This window comes from Vipera ursinii (assembly GCF_947247035.1).
Source record: "Vipera ursinii genome assembly, chromosome: Z".
In the NCBI taxonomy this organism is placed as follows: domain Eukaryota; kingdom Metazoa; phylum Chordata; class Lepidosauria; order Squamata; family Viperidae; genus Vipera; species Vipera ursinii.
Window position 1 is genome coordinate 72,286,043 of NC_139517.1, and position 14,548 is coordinate 72,300,590.

Here is a 14,548-nt window from a genome sequence, read left to right on the forward strand (position 1 = left end):
GGATGCGTTTCATAGTATTCTAATGTGTTTAATATAATTCGTATATTGTCTGTAATCTGTCTTTTAGGCAGAAAACCATTTTGATCCAAATGTATAAATTTGTTTAAGAACTTTTTAAGTTTTTCAGCCATGATTGATGTGAATATTTTGTAGTCCACATTCAGCAAGGAAATCAGTCTATAGTTCTTTATTTTCTGTGTTTCCATTTCTTCCTTTGGTATCAGGGTAATAAGTGCTTCCGACCGCGAATCTGGTATCTTAGCTTCAGAGAGAAGTTCATTATAGAGTTCCAGCATTACATTGCCTAACAGTTCCTGCAATGTGTGGTATAGTTCTGCTGGTAGCCCATCTGGTCCTGGTGTTTTGCCATTCTTTTGTTTTTTAATTGCTTCTGTTAATTCCATCATTGTTATTTTCCCTTCTAATAGCTTTTTAAATTTCTCTGGTACTTTAGATATCTCTGTTTTTTCCAAGAATTGTTTTATTCTATCATCTAAAACTGTTTGTTGCTTATATAAATTCTCATAATATTCCCAAGCTATTTTTTTCTTTTCTTCATTCTGGTGTTGTAAAGTCCACTCAGCATCTTCCAGTTGTTTAATCCATCTCTTCTCTTTCTCCTTTTTAATTTTATATGTCAACCATCTCCCTGGCATGTTTGCATGTTCAAAAAAGGTTTGTTTAGCTGCCTTTATTTTCGTTGCCACTTCTTGATTTTCTATTAAGTTCATTTTATGCTTGTTCGACTCCATTAAATTTTTAATCTTTTTGTTTTGTGTATCTTTCTGTAATTCTTTCTCAAGTGTCTTATATTCTTCTTCCAGTTTTTCCCTATTTTGTCTTTTCTGTTTATTCTTTTTCTCTAAATAAGTCATAGCAAGTCCTCTCATGTATGCTTTCACTGTGTCCCAGACATTTTGAAGTAAGGTATCTTCTTTTTTGTTTTCCTTGAAGAAGAAAGTCATTTCTTTCTCCATATATTGCTGAAAAGTCTTTTTAATTTAATACAGTTTGGTTTAATGTCCATCTTGTACTTTTTTTTTGTCCTTTCCATATAATTGTGACTGGGTTGTGATCCGCCAATGTGTTTGTTTCTATGGTTATATTTTGTGTATTTATAAATAAGTCTATCATATCTATTCTTGACCAGGACAGATGTCTGTTAGAATAGAATGTATATTGCTTCTTTTCCGGATATTTTTCTCTCCAAACATCTAATATATTTAATTCGTCCACCATATTATGAAAAGATTTTGGAAGTGTTCTCCTTAGGGTCTTGGTTGTTGTTGTTGTTTTGTCGTATTGTAATCTAGCTCGGCCTTTACAATAGCATTCTATTATTTTCTGGTATAATTTTGAATAGAAATTTTCTTGATTTTCATTTGGGGTGTAAATCGCTACCAATAATGTTTTTTTACGATTCATAATTACTTCCACCATTAAAATTCGCCCTTCTTCATCTGAATATGTCAATGTAGTTTGTATTGCTTTCTGAATATATAATGGCACACCTCTTTTACTCTGATCTGCAAGTGAAGTGTATAATTCTCCCAATTTTGGATATTCTAATAGATTTTTGTTTCCTAATATGAACTTCTTGCAAACAAATTATGTCCGTTTTTAATTTCTCCAGTTTATTTAGTGTTCTTTTCCTTTTCATAGCCGAATTTAGTCCATTTACATTTATCGAAATTGCTTTTATCTCTTCTTCCATGACTATTTATTTGAAGTTTTAGCTGCTCTCGTCACTCTCATCTCTTTGCCCTTTTGCCTCTTTTGCTCTTGTCCCTTCTCTCAACACCCTTTCCACCTGTTTTATGCTATGCTTACTCGGTTGCTTCTCTGTCTTGTCTCCCTGATGTCTGATTACTCTTTCCCCTCTCAGCCTTTCTTCTTCTTGCTGCCCAAAGTATTGATCATAGAAAAGTTCTGCTTTCTCTAATGTGTCCAGTCTATGTCTCTGTTCTTGCCCATTTATCATTACTCCTTCTGGTATTAACCATCTAAAATTTATCCCTTTTTTAATTAAGCATTTTGTCAAAAATTGATACTCCTTTCTCAGGTCTCTCACTCTTCTTGGGATCTGTTTTAATATCACTATCTCTTTTCCTTTGTATTTTATTGTAGCATTTCTCAGCTTCTGTAATATATCTGTATTATGCTTTTTTAGTAAATCTTATATGCACCTCTCTGGGGAGAGTATTTCTTGTTGCATATCTAGTATGTATTCTAAATATCTCATCTATATCATTAATTATCTTTTCCTTGCTTTCCTCCAATGCTTCTGCTAATATTCCCGCCATTACATCTGCTAGGTTCTCTCCCTTTTCTTCTTCAACGTTTTGGAATCTTAAGTACTAATCAGCTCTATCCATCTCTAAAGAAATAATCATTTTTTCCTGGTTCCTGTCTGTTGATGTAAGTCGGTTATCAATCTCCTCTAGTCTCTTATCTGTTGATTTAATTGTTTCTTCAGCTTGTTGCAGTCTTTGTTCATTTTTCTCCATCAGTTCTTTGACCTCTTTTAGGTCCTCTTCTAGTTTGCCTATCCCTTCCTTGAAGTCTGTGTGTAGTGCCAGTATCATGTTTTCCAATTCCATGTTAGATCTATCTTGCTGGGTTGTAGTGTCCAGTGTTTTCTGTGCCACAGGACTCTGTGCTATTGGGGCAGCTGTTGCTAAGTGTGTTGTAGTCTTCTTCATCTTTTCCAGTATTTATAAGCCAAATGTCAATGGGATATTACAATCTGAATGTGCTCCAAAAAAGAAAGGAAAAGAAAGAAAAAATGCGAAAAATTTCAATGACAGAAAAAGGGGAGAACAAAGGAGAGAGGAAGAAAAAAAGGAAAAGGAAAAAGCCAAATATACTTATATCTGAATAAGAAAAAAATAATAATAATCCATACGGGTTACACTTCTTTGTTTGTTTCAGGCTCTCCGTGCCTTAATCCAAAAGAAGAGAAGATCAAAAATAAGGTCTCCAAAGTAAGTAACAATCCACCATTCACCATACCAAAAAACAGACTCTGTAACTTTCTTATCAATAAGTCCAGCAGTTGTCATTCAAGGTCACTCACTCTCCCTTATTTTTTTATAATAAGCCTACCAAGTCTACTAACACCCAGGTGCCTCTAAGTAGCACTGCAGCTTCAAAAGTATTCTCAGCCGAGATACTTGATTCATTGCCTTCTTTTGCCTTCCATTGTTTTCCGCCACTACAATTCCAGAAGAGGAGCAGCTTAAAAGTCCGCTTTCCCCCCCACTTCTCCATGGCTTCAAATTCTTCTTATTCCCCACTGCCCCAGACAATTTCCAGCATTTAAGGTGTCTCAATCATCTCACCCAGGCAGTCCTCCAAATTTACTTTCAAAATCTTCCAAGTGGCCGCCCCGGCTTGTGACAGCTCACAATGGCTGTCTGACAACTGCTGGTCTGGGAAGCTTCTATCAGTTCTCCAGGAGGTTGCGATCCCTCCTGTGCTGCCAAGCTGTGCTTCCCTTCTTCACCGTCCCTACAGGACAGCTCTGGTCTATCTGGAACTCAGACAGACACCCCCCCAAACAACTGAAAAGCGACAATCCTTCAGGAGCCCGCAAGGGATGTGTCGTCCTGCTGCGGTGTTGGCCCCGCCTCCTTCCGGGTTGTGAGTGTTGAACTTGTGGTTGCTCTGAGGTTTGTGGTTGCTTCTGATATATATTTCCCACTGTTGACCAGGCCTAGGTGTGTTACTGATCTTAGCCAAAGGTCATTGGATCTCTTGTGGCTCAACAGGCTGTGCAAGTTGTGTGAGTGATTTGAACACATGGGCTCAGCCCCAGGAAGACCTGTTAGAATGAATAAAAATAAGGAATGTGCCCTCAGCCCCCTTGAGTGTGTCATAAGGAACTTTGGTAAGCTTAAAACCCATATCCATTAGGATATGAAATTGAAACTAATTAAGTACAATGCCCTCTGTCACCAGGACATCCCACTGTTTGGCCCACAGGGGTATTCATAGATTTGGGAGTTTTTGAAACCATGGGAGACTATGCTTAAAGAGCCATGAATCATGATCAGCAAGCTTAATATGCACTTTTTTGGATCTTACACAAGAATAAGCAGATGCTTAAAGACTGTGGGTTGTGGTGACCTTCTATGGCACCACCTTTTCCTGCTTTAGCTTCTGCTCCACCACCTTATAAGGAGATCTACTCCCTCACAGGGCAGGTAACCATTGGAAGGAGGGACACTAATAAGGTCCTGGTTCATACCCCCTTCTCCATCTATCCTTTATGCATGGGAAGACTGATTGTGTTCTTACACTGAAACCCCACACAAATATTCTGAATTGGTTCTGTCCATTATTCAAACTTATACCACTAACTGGGCAGACCTCCAACCTATGCTGGATGTCTTTTTAACAACAGAGGAAAGACATCTGGTAGGAAATGCTGCCAAAAAGAAAGGAAGGCCCTTTGTCCTACAAATTAAAAGGTTTCCAAGACATTATTGTCACTGCATTGCAGATTGTCTTCCCTAAACAGAAAAATTTGGGCAAAATTTATGATGTTCATGAAAGTCCCAGTGATTTCCTTGAGTGCCCCAGATGTTAAGTGTGAATTACAGAAGATGGAGGGGACTTCAGCTGACAATAGAAAAATTGTTGGAAGATGCTTATAAAGCTTACATGACATGACCAGAAGTGATAACCAGGGGGGCTAAAAAGAATGAAAAACGAAGTATTGTCTTGCTGGCTTGAGCTCTGCAACAGGTGCCCCTAAGGGAAGGGGGAAGAATTGGGACTTGGCGAGGAGTGATAGGGCCCCCTCAAGAGAGAAATGGGACAATGTCACCGAGATTCCAGGCACACACACTCCTAGACTACCCACTGCAGTCTTTTGCCCTAAGAGATGACCAGTGTTGTATAGGCATGACATTTGGCCATTGGAGCAGGGAATGTATTTTATGTTTCCTTCCTAACTGTCCTATAGGGTGCTGTTCCACAACCATGCTCCAGATATAAGGAGGTGAGGGGCTGGGGGCCTTTGTCTCCCTGCCCTTATGGATGATTCTTCCTCTTCAATCCAGGTAAAGTTCTAAGTCAGAGGAAAACAATACCCTTTTTGATTGATACAGGAGCATCACATTCAGTATTAAATAAGCCCCTTGGAAACCCTTCCTCATAAACATTCCAAGTCTTTGGGGCCAATGGCCATTCTGTGTCAGCTGCAATACTCAAACCTTTGGAATGCTCTATGGGTGGTATTTGCCTTACTCATCAATTTCTTTACCTTCCAGACTGCCCTATGCCCCTTTTAGGATGAGATTTACTACAGACATCCTTCTCCATCTTTCCTACTATCATGCAGGGGCAGAATAGTTCCCCATTCCCAGCCCCTCTTTAGGAATTTAGGGTTCCAACACCCATATGCAAAATGCACCAGCTTGGGTTAAATTCTTGAATGTGGATTTCCATCCACATATCCCCAAACGGACCCATGGATTGGTTATGGAAGCTACGCCTCTGGGAGCCTCTATGTTCAGCATGATCATTGTCACAAGGGGCTGGGCACTCTCTGGGTTTTGGGGCAGGAAAGCTGCAAATTGCAGCACCCTGCAGCAGCTTGTCTTAGTCATTTTAATTCTTCTTCCAGATAAGTTAGGGATTTATGCATCTTGCATGGTCACATGGAAGGTGAGTACTAGCTTATGGGATGGATGGCATAAATGTCATCAGACCTTTAGTCTTGACTACAAAAAGGACCCCTCTGCTGTTTGTAGCCTGTTTGCAGCAATGGGACTTATATGTTTGGTGTTCAAGCTTCTTTGCCTGAGAGGTTAAAAGGCAAACAAGGCATTTATCTGGCTAACCACCCGGACTGGTAGTTCCTTTGTGGTCTGTTTGCCTACAAATCTTTGCCAGCTTACTGATCAGATACATGGAACTGTAGGAATGATCTTTTCCTCACTTTGTATCATCTGATATAATGAATGGAACTGCTGCATCCACAATTGAGGACCACCTTGAGCATAAAGAACATATTGAACACCATACCAGGAAATGTTTAACCACACCATATAGGCATTTACACAATTCAATAAGGAACAGGGAGAAATAAGGGAAGTAGTGTTGCAGAATCGCCAAACATTAGATATGGTACTAGGAGCAGAGGAGCAGTGTGTGCTTTGATCCACTCAGATTTTTTTCACCGATTATCGTTAATATTAGTCACACCACCCATCTCATAGAAGGAGGAATCAAGAATCGCCCTGAGGATCTGAAGAGTTTCACTGATGCTGTATGGGGCCTTCAATAGTAAATTCTCATTCCTTACCGGCTGACTCCCGGGATGGGGATGGTTTAGAGAACTATTTATTGGTCTTCACTTTGTGGCATTATCTTTTTCCTGTTATATCTTTCACTATTTGCCCCTTTGTGGCTTCGGGGTGGGGTATCATCAGTACGCTGATGATACCCAACTTTTTCTTTCCACCCGGAACTAACTCAGTGATGCCCTCGATGTGATGTCCCATTGCCTGGAGGCGGTTCGGGTCTGGATGGGGAGAAACAGGCTCCGACTCAATCCTGCCAAGACTGAGCGGCTGTGCATACCGGCATCTCAGGAAAACCAGTTTTGTCCATCATTAACTATGGGGGGGTGAGGTGTTACCCCCCCATTGATAGGGCTCACAACTTGGGTGTCCTCCTGGATTCAAGGCTCAGTTTAGATGATCATATAGGAGCCGTGACCAGGAGGGCTTTTGCCCAGGTTCGCCTGGTACACCAGTTGCGAACCTATCTGGACCGAGATGCCCTACGCAGTCACTCATGCGCTCGTGACCTCCCGTTTAGACTACTACAATGCTCTCTACATGGGGCTGCCCTTGAGGACCACTCGGAGGCTTCAACTGGTGCAGAATGCGGCCGCGCGAGTTGTGATGGGAGCTTCCTGATACTCCCATGTAACACCTCTACTCCGCGAGCTGCATTGGCTTCCGGTTGCCCTTCGGGTGAGATTCAAGGTGCTGGTGATGACCTATAAAGCCCTTAATGGCTTGGGTCCGGGTTATCTGAGGGAACACCTGCTGCCGGCATCAAGCTCCCTTCATCCCGTGCGCTCCCACAGGGAGGGCATTCTCAGGATACCGCCGGTTAAGGAATGCCGGCGGGTTATTCCTAGGGGAAGAGCGTTCTCTGTGGGCGCGCCTGCCCTCTGGAATGATTTACCCGTGGAACTCAGGACCGCCCCCGATCTGCGTTCATTTTGCCGGGACCTGAAAACCTGGTTTTTCGATCTATCAGGCCTGGACTGAAGGGGTTTTAGCTTTTTAAATATTGTTTTAATTGGGCTTAATTAATTTAATGTATTTTAATTTTATATTATCTTTTATATTGTATTTTATGCTGCCCTGTAAACCGCCCTGAGTCCTTCGGGAATAGCGTGGTATAGAAATTTAAATAAATAAATAAATAAATAAATAAATAAATAAATAAATAAATACTCACCTCTGTCTGTCCTCAACAATGTGTTCCACATACCGCAGAAGCTAATTCTGTGTCTCTCCAGTTTGATGAACATACTTCTGCACACTGCTCAAAGTATGAAAGGGGGGATTATGTTGATCCGTAATTAGGAGACAGCATAGGAAATATCAATTGTGAATGTGTACAGATGGCCCTGCTGTCTTTGGCCACTTGCAGAGTCATGGATGCAGGGTCATGAAAGGACAGCAAGTAAAACACCCAATGTCCTAACTCACCCAGCAACGTACGATGTCTTTAGGGAAACACCCAAAAGGGAACATTTTTAGCTACTTCTGCTTTCTCCATTCTTATTTACAGTGTGACAGACTTACTGGGTGAAATCTTTATCTTATGTGTGTCAGCTTTGCTGGGTGGATTGCTTATGTAATCAGGAAGAATAAATACAAGGATTTCTTGTCATTCTTTTAGTGGAGCTCGTCTTTGTTCAGCTGAATAAAAACATAAAGGCAACTTCTCGTTTCCTGTATTTTTTTATCAAGCAAAACCTCAGAACCTGCACAACAGAGCACTTGATTTAATGTCAAAGTTCTGACAGACAGAGATGAATAAAGCTGAACTCTCAAGGCTTGCAAATTCCTCAAAAACATGTTTATTAGTTACAAAGTATTGGCAGGGTCAAGAGTGAAACCAAGTCTGGATACAATACAATACAAAGTTAAATGTCCCACCCACAAAAGCTATGCAAGCAACTATGTTCCCCAATATGATTATTTGGTGGGCTTTTTATGCAATGCCCAGTCCCTAGTCTCGGGAGCAGCCAATGACCTTGGTTCCCATGGGACAAAAGTTTATTTTGACTAGCAAAGCACTTGGGCAACCCCCCTCCCTCCGTTCTATGTGGCAACTTAGAATGAGAAGAAAAATGGATGCAGCCATGCTCATTTCTAGAGTTGACAACACTGTGATATACTATGGGTATAAAACATAGATTAATACCGGTATTTAATGCCATCAACCTAATTAGTATACTGCAATGTTTTTTTTAAAAAAAATTCCATTTATATCCCGCCCTTCTCCGAAGACTCAGGGCAGCTTACAAGCTTAGCAGTAGCCTTCATTCTATGTATATGCCTGCTTATTAGGGCTTTCACACACACCCCAAGCGGCATTATTACAAAGTCAGCTTAATTGCCCCCAACAATCTGGGTCCTCATTTTACCTACCTCGGAAGGATGGAAGGCTGAGTCAACCTTTCAATTCATTTAGCAGAATCAGCTTCTTTGATTGAACAGATCATATTGTGGTATTTAAATATTGGAACTTCAGTTATGTCTTTGAGTAGTTGCTCCCTTATTAGGTTTCAATTAATTACAATATCCAAATATTTTTCTTCTCAAGTTCAAAGCAAGTCAAATGTAAAATAAAACAGAGGTACACATTTAAAGGATATCTTCTTTTCCCTTTAAATTTTTCTAATGCTTTCAGAAGCATTTCTCTATATTCCAACCCAACCATAAATCACACCTGCTTTTTTAATGTATTCTATTTAAGGCCTGGAGGAACTTTGTCCATGGGATTGCGAGGGGTCGGGTACGACTTCATAACTAACAACATTTAAGGATTTGCAGCCTCACATTTAGCACAGTTTAAGAAGGGCTATGGAAATGCAGATGTCCTTGTTCATAGATTGGGGATAAATTTACTCCTGATTTATTTTCTTTTTCTTCTCTTCAGGCAAATATGCATATAGCCAGCCACAGAATTGTTCAAATACTGATTCATAGAAGAACCAGCTGAATCAGGAGCCACAGCAGAATGTATTGAAATACCAGACATAGATCCTTATACCAAGACTAAATAATGTAAATTTTATTTCATCTCATTTATCAATACATTCATTTAGGGTTTTATTTACTACACAAATGTGCACTGTGTCCCAAACCACAGTAGAACCCCATACAAAATTGGAGTATTGTATATTATTTAAATAATACTAAGGTAATAGAACCTGAATTTAATTTAAAGAAGGAAAACTATCATAGGAATTATTGGAATACAAGATCCTGAAGTTTCCTAGACTGTAGGTAATCACATAACTTGCTTCTTATTACAAATTCAATATGAAAGTACAGAAAAGCAACAGAATGGTATATTCTAGTACAGAAGTTTTTAATTTTAGGAATATAGAAAAGGTAGCTCAAGGAGCTGCCTAACAGTGTTTCTACACAGCAACTGCAGGTATCAATGTTCTTAGCATTCACATTTTTTTAAAAAAACACCTTCATCAATATTTTTAATTGTTTGAACGCCCACCCAGTAAAAAAAAGACAAATGAAAAGTAAGGCCTGTGAAGAAACCCCCGAAGGACTTATTTTGAAGACACATACTGTATACTCAATTGTTTATAAATGTGCTTTACTAAATATTTTTCTGGGAAAGAAAATGAATGGATGGGGGGCGGATTTCACTGAACATCATCAAATTTACTTTCTGCCCAAGTTCATTTTCTTTGCCTTTCAAAAAATGGATGTTTAGTGCCTGGTCACTAGACAGTCATGGCAAATCAGCTTTGGAATTCTTTTCTGCTGAGGAAATGGGAGTCTGTATAAATAAACAATTTCATACACAGACAAGCATTCACTATGGCAACCACTGTTTGAAAATACAACATATTCTCAAAATTCTACATGGACCCCAAAGATTGAAGACTATTAATAGAAGAGCTCACCTAGTTCCCCTCTTACCAGGATAAGTAGTGTCCCAACAGCTGTCCGGGGTGTTGAAGGATTTGTTTTTGACCACTCTTGCTATCTAATACTTTACTTTCTTAACTGTCACATTTTTACTAACAGTCCTTATTCTTATTTGTTCTGGACTCCTGCCAGAACTTCCGCAATATTTGGCTGTAGCTCAGCTCCAACAAGATTAGAAGGAAGTTCCAGAAGTTCCTTATGTCCAGAGCTATACAGAACACTACATATCTATGGTAGTTTCTTCAGTTGTGTGATGTCAATGTGTCTATTCTTAGTTTAAACTAGTACCATATTTTTCGGCGTATAAGACTACTTTTTAACCCATGAAAATCTTCTCAAAAGTCAGGGGTCATCTTATGCTGAAAATTTAGGGACAGGGCTGGCTGGAAAACCTGGAGCGGATCTGCCATTTAGTCTGCGCAGGGAAAGCGGGACCAATTGGAGAAGAAGCTGCAGTCTGTGATTTTTTACAGGCTGGGGTCTGGGCTTCTTTCCTTCTAAAGTTGAAGAGCAGCTGTAGGCAGGTGGGGAATGCAAGAGCAACTTGAAAGGCAGGTGGGGAATGTGTAGCCAGAGCAGCGGCTTAGCTCTAAGGACACATTTGACTCAGGAACTGGGCGGGCTGGCTGGAAAACCTGGAGCGGATCTCCCATTTGGTCTTTTTTTAAAAAAATCCCATTTATATCCTGCCCTTCTCCGAAGACTCAGGGTGGCTTACAATTTAAAGCACAAATCAATGTGCTTAGCAATAGCCTTCATTCTGTGTATATGCCTGTTTATTAGGGCTTTCACACCTCCCCCCATGCAGCATTGTTACAAAGTCAGCTTATTGCCCCCAACAATCTGGGTCCTCATTTTACCTACCTTGGAAGGATGGAAAGCTGAGTCAACCTTGAGCCTGGTGGGATGCGAACCTGCACTAATTGCAGGCAGCTGGTGTTACTTAAGGCTCTGCGCAGGGAAAGCTTTAGAGTGAATTAGGAAAAGTGAAAAAGTGAATTAGGAAAATAGGGAACGGTTGCTGTAATTGGGTATGTGTAGTTTAACGAAGAGAAGGGTGAGGGGTGACCTAATAGCAGTGATCCAATATCTCAGGGGCTGCCACAAAGCAGAGGGAGCCAAGCTCTTCTCCAAAGCGCCTGAAAGCAGGACAAGAAGCAATGGATGGAAACTAGTCAAGGACAGAAGCAACCTAGAACTAAGGAGAAACTTCCTGACAGTTAGAACAATTAACCAGTGGAACAACTTGCCTCCAGAAGTGGTGAATGCTCCAACACTGGAAGTTTTTAAGAAGAGACTGGACAGCCATTTGTCTGAAATGGTATAGGGTTTCCTGCCTTAGCAGGGGGTTGGACTAGATGACCTCCAAGGTCCCCTCCAACTTATTATTATTATTATTATTATTATTATTATTATTATTATTATTATTGTTGTTGTTGTTGTTGTTGTTGTTATTATTATTATATTATTATTATTATAGTTTAATCCACTTGCACTGTTTTATGTTTACATGTTTGATGACAAACAGCCTTATGTTTATAAGTGACAGTTTTCCTAAGTACCTGCATGTCATAAGCATTTGAATTAAAATTACCATATTAAAATCAAATCTGATGTTTTTTAATTTTTATTTGATGTGCGTTGGAAGAGGGGTAATCTTATACGGCGAGTATAGCCCAAACCCTATAATTTAACAGGAAATGTAGGGGGTCGTCTTATACGCCCAGTCGTCTTATACGCCGGAAAATACGGTACTTATGACCAGTTTGAGAGAAGAGGTTCTTCCTGCTGTCTGGGAAAAAAAATAGCACGTGTGTACATGGTTCTGCAAAAGCCAACCATATATCCTCAATCATAAAACTAGAGTAATACTGACATCCCTCAAGAGAAAAGTTTGGTATTCCCCCAGAGATTATATGGTTTATTTTTTTTTTATGAACTGACAGGGATTCTTAGGATTTGTCTTATTTGTAAAGTATAGTTTTATAGTTTATTGTAATTATTGTTTTATAAAGTTTCTCATGGTTCTGTAAACTTAACAGATTTTATAATAGTAACAATGTCCTGGAAAGATCATTCTCCTGAATATTTTCCTACTACTACTACTTATTCATATAAAGATGTATTTGCTTTAGAAATCCTATCAAAAGAGAAGAGAGAAATGCTCATGCTGACATGTAGGATTCTCTCACAGTTACAGGAAAACCAGGATTTGTGTGACTTTCTTGCCTGTCATCATGCAATCCTTTCTCCCATCAACTTCAGCCTTCTTGCCCTGAATCAACATTCAAAAGAAGATATGATGAGGAAAATCTTTCTGCTAGTCTTTTTGAGTAAAACAGAACTATTGTTAAAAACTTTTCTTTTTCTTGAAGAAATGGCTGGAGAAGTCTTTCTTCCCTTGAGAAATTCAGAAAGATTCTTCAACCAATTTTCTCTGCCCACAAATTTGATGAAGCTTTATCAAAAGTCCCAGATATTTTAAATCTTGATATAGACCTGGTGAAGTGCTACACAAGCAGGCAGCTAATTCCAGAACTAGAGAGGTTTGCTAAATTTCTCATCTATGTGACTGAGTGGTTTACAACATAGTGGAACAATATAAACACATTACCAAAGAGTACTGTTAAAAATAGAATCTGGAAACAGGGTATGGAAAACAATAACCAAAATGGTCCCTATGATTGGAGGAGGACATGGGGCTGTGATTCCTAAGCTGGGAGAGTGGCTCAATAGATCTCAGAAGCAACATCAGAGCTCTCCGTCCAGAAGTGCTAGGAAAAGTTAAGATACCGTATAGAACCCTCAAACTGCCAGGCCTCTGGTAGAGGACTCAAAATTGAGAAAGACATACCACCTATAGAGATCAGGAATATTTTTTTTAAAAAAAATCCTATGAAACTATCTTAATTTATATATAATAAAATCTCTTTCATGTTCATCCTAGTTTAGCCCTATTCTCTTCAAATCCCAGAACCTATTGGCTGGCCATGGTGAAACCCTCGCATTCTCTTTAGGTATTAGGGTCTATTTTTTTAGCAGCCAAACTTTTTTCTGGTAGTCAATTATTTTCTGAACTTACCTGAAGATCTTTCCTCTATATTACTGGCTTATGGGATTCCCCCCCCCCCAATTTTTATTCAATATGATTCAGTTCAAAGCATCATTTTGCAAGTGCTGATGAATAAATTCCATTAGCAATATAGACACCACTAGAATTTTGTTTAGTCTTCTATTTTAATATGATTATCTAGCTTATTCTGCTATTTTAATATGATTATTCAGCAACTGTGATGATGACACTATAAATATAAAAAGAGCCACTGTACAATAGAGTTTTGAACACCACAGCAAGGAATTTATCATTTACTTCTGATTAACTAGCCCATTGGTGGTTTTTTTGCTTTCAAGTGTTAACTCTAATTCATTACTTGTGTGAAGTATTCATAAATAGTAATGATTTGCATTGTAGATAGCCATAATGTTTCAAATCCAAGTTTAGCTGTGGGATATAAATTGATCATGCTGAATTTAATAATAAAAGGCTGTTACCTTTGGAATGCCATATTTCAGCTTATGGACCTGTTTCTGAAGTACTTCAAATGGTTTGAAAAGTGGCTCAATTAATAGAGAAGTGATGTCTATCACACATGCATCTGGGCTTATTTTTCAGTCTTCTCCTTTCATTCATTTTTTTGTCCCAATCTTTAGGACATCTTCAAAAGAGGTATTCTATGACACAAGAGAAACTGCCTAGACATGTTAAAGACAATCATAAAAATGTGGGAAAGTGCTTTACACAAGTCAAATACAAATACTGTTTTTGAAAAAATATTGAGTTCTGATTCCTTTTGGTGCAGTAGAATAAGGTAGTAACATAGCCTTAATTTTTTTTACTGTTGCATTATAATATGTATTAGCCATAACACAAACCTATTTAATCACAAAATCAAAGTTTCATGTTTTTTTCATCTCAATCACAAAGTCCAGAAGTGGTTTCCAAGTAGAAACAAAACTAATTGTATTCTTTTCTTTTAATCAAAGCAGTCAATTTAGCCACCTCTGCTAAATTCATCAACTTTTGCAGCCATATGTCCATTGTGGGAATCAAAGTATCCTGTCATTATTGTGTATAGAGTATTCTTGATGCTGTCAGCATATATATCAAAGTTTTAAATTTTTTGCATTATTTTTTATATTGCATCACTATTTGATAGCTTGCATACAGCTTGCCTGTAATTATTATTAAAATAATTTAATATTATTATTATTTTGGTGCACTAAGGTGGAGAGGATGGGAAAAGGAGAAATCCAATTAAAGCAACAAGTTA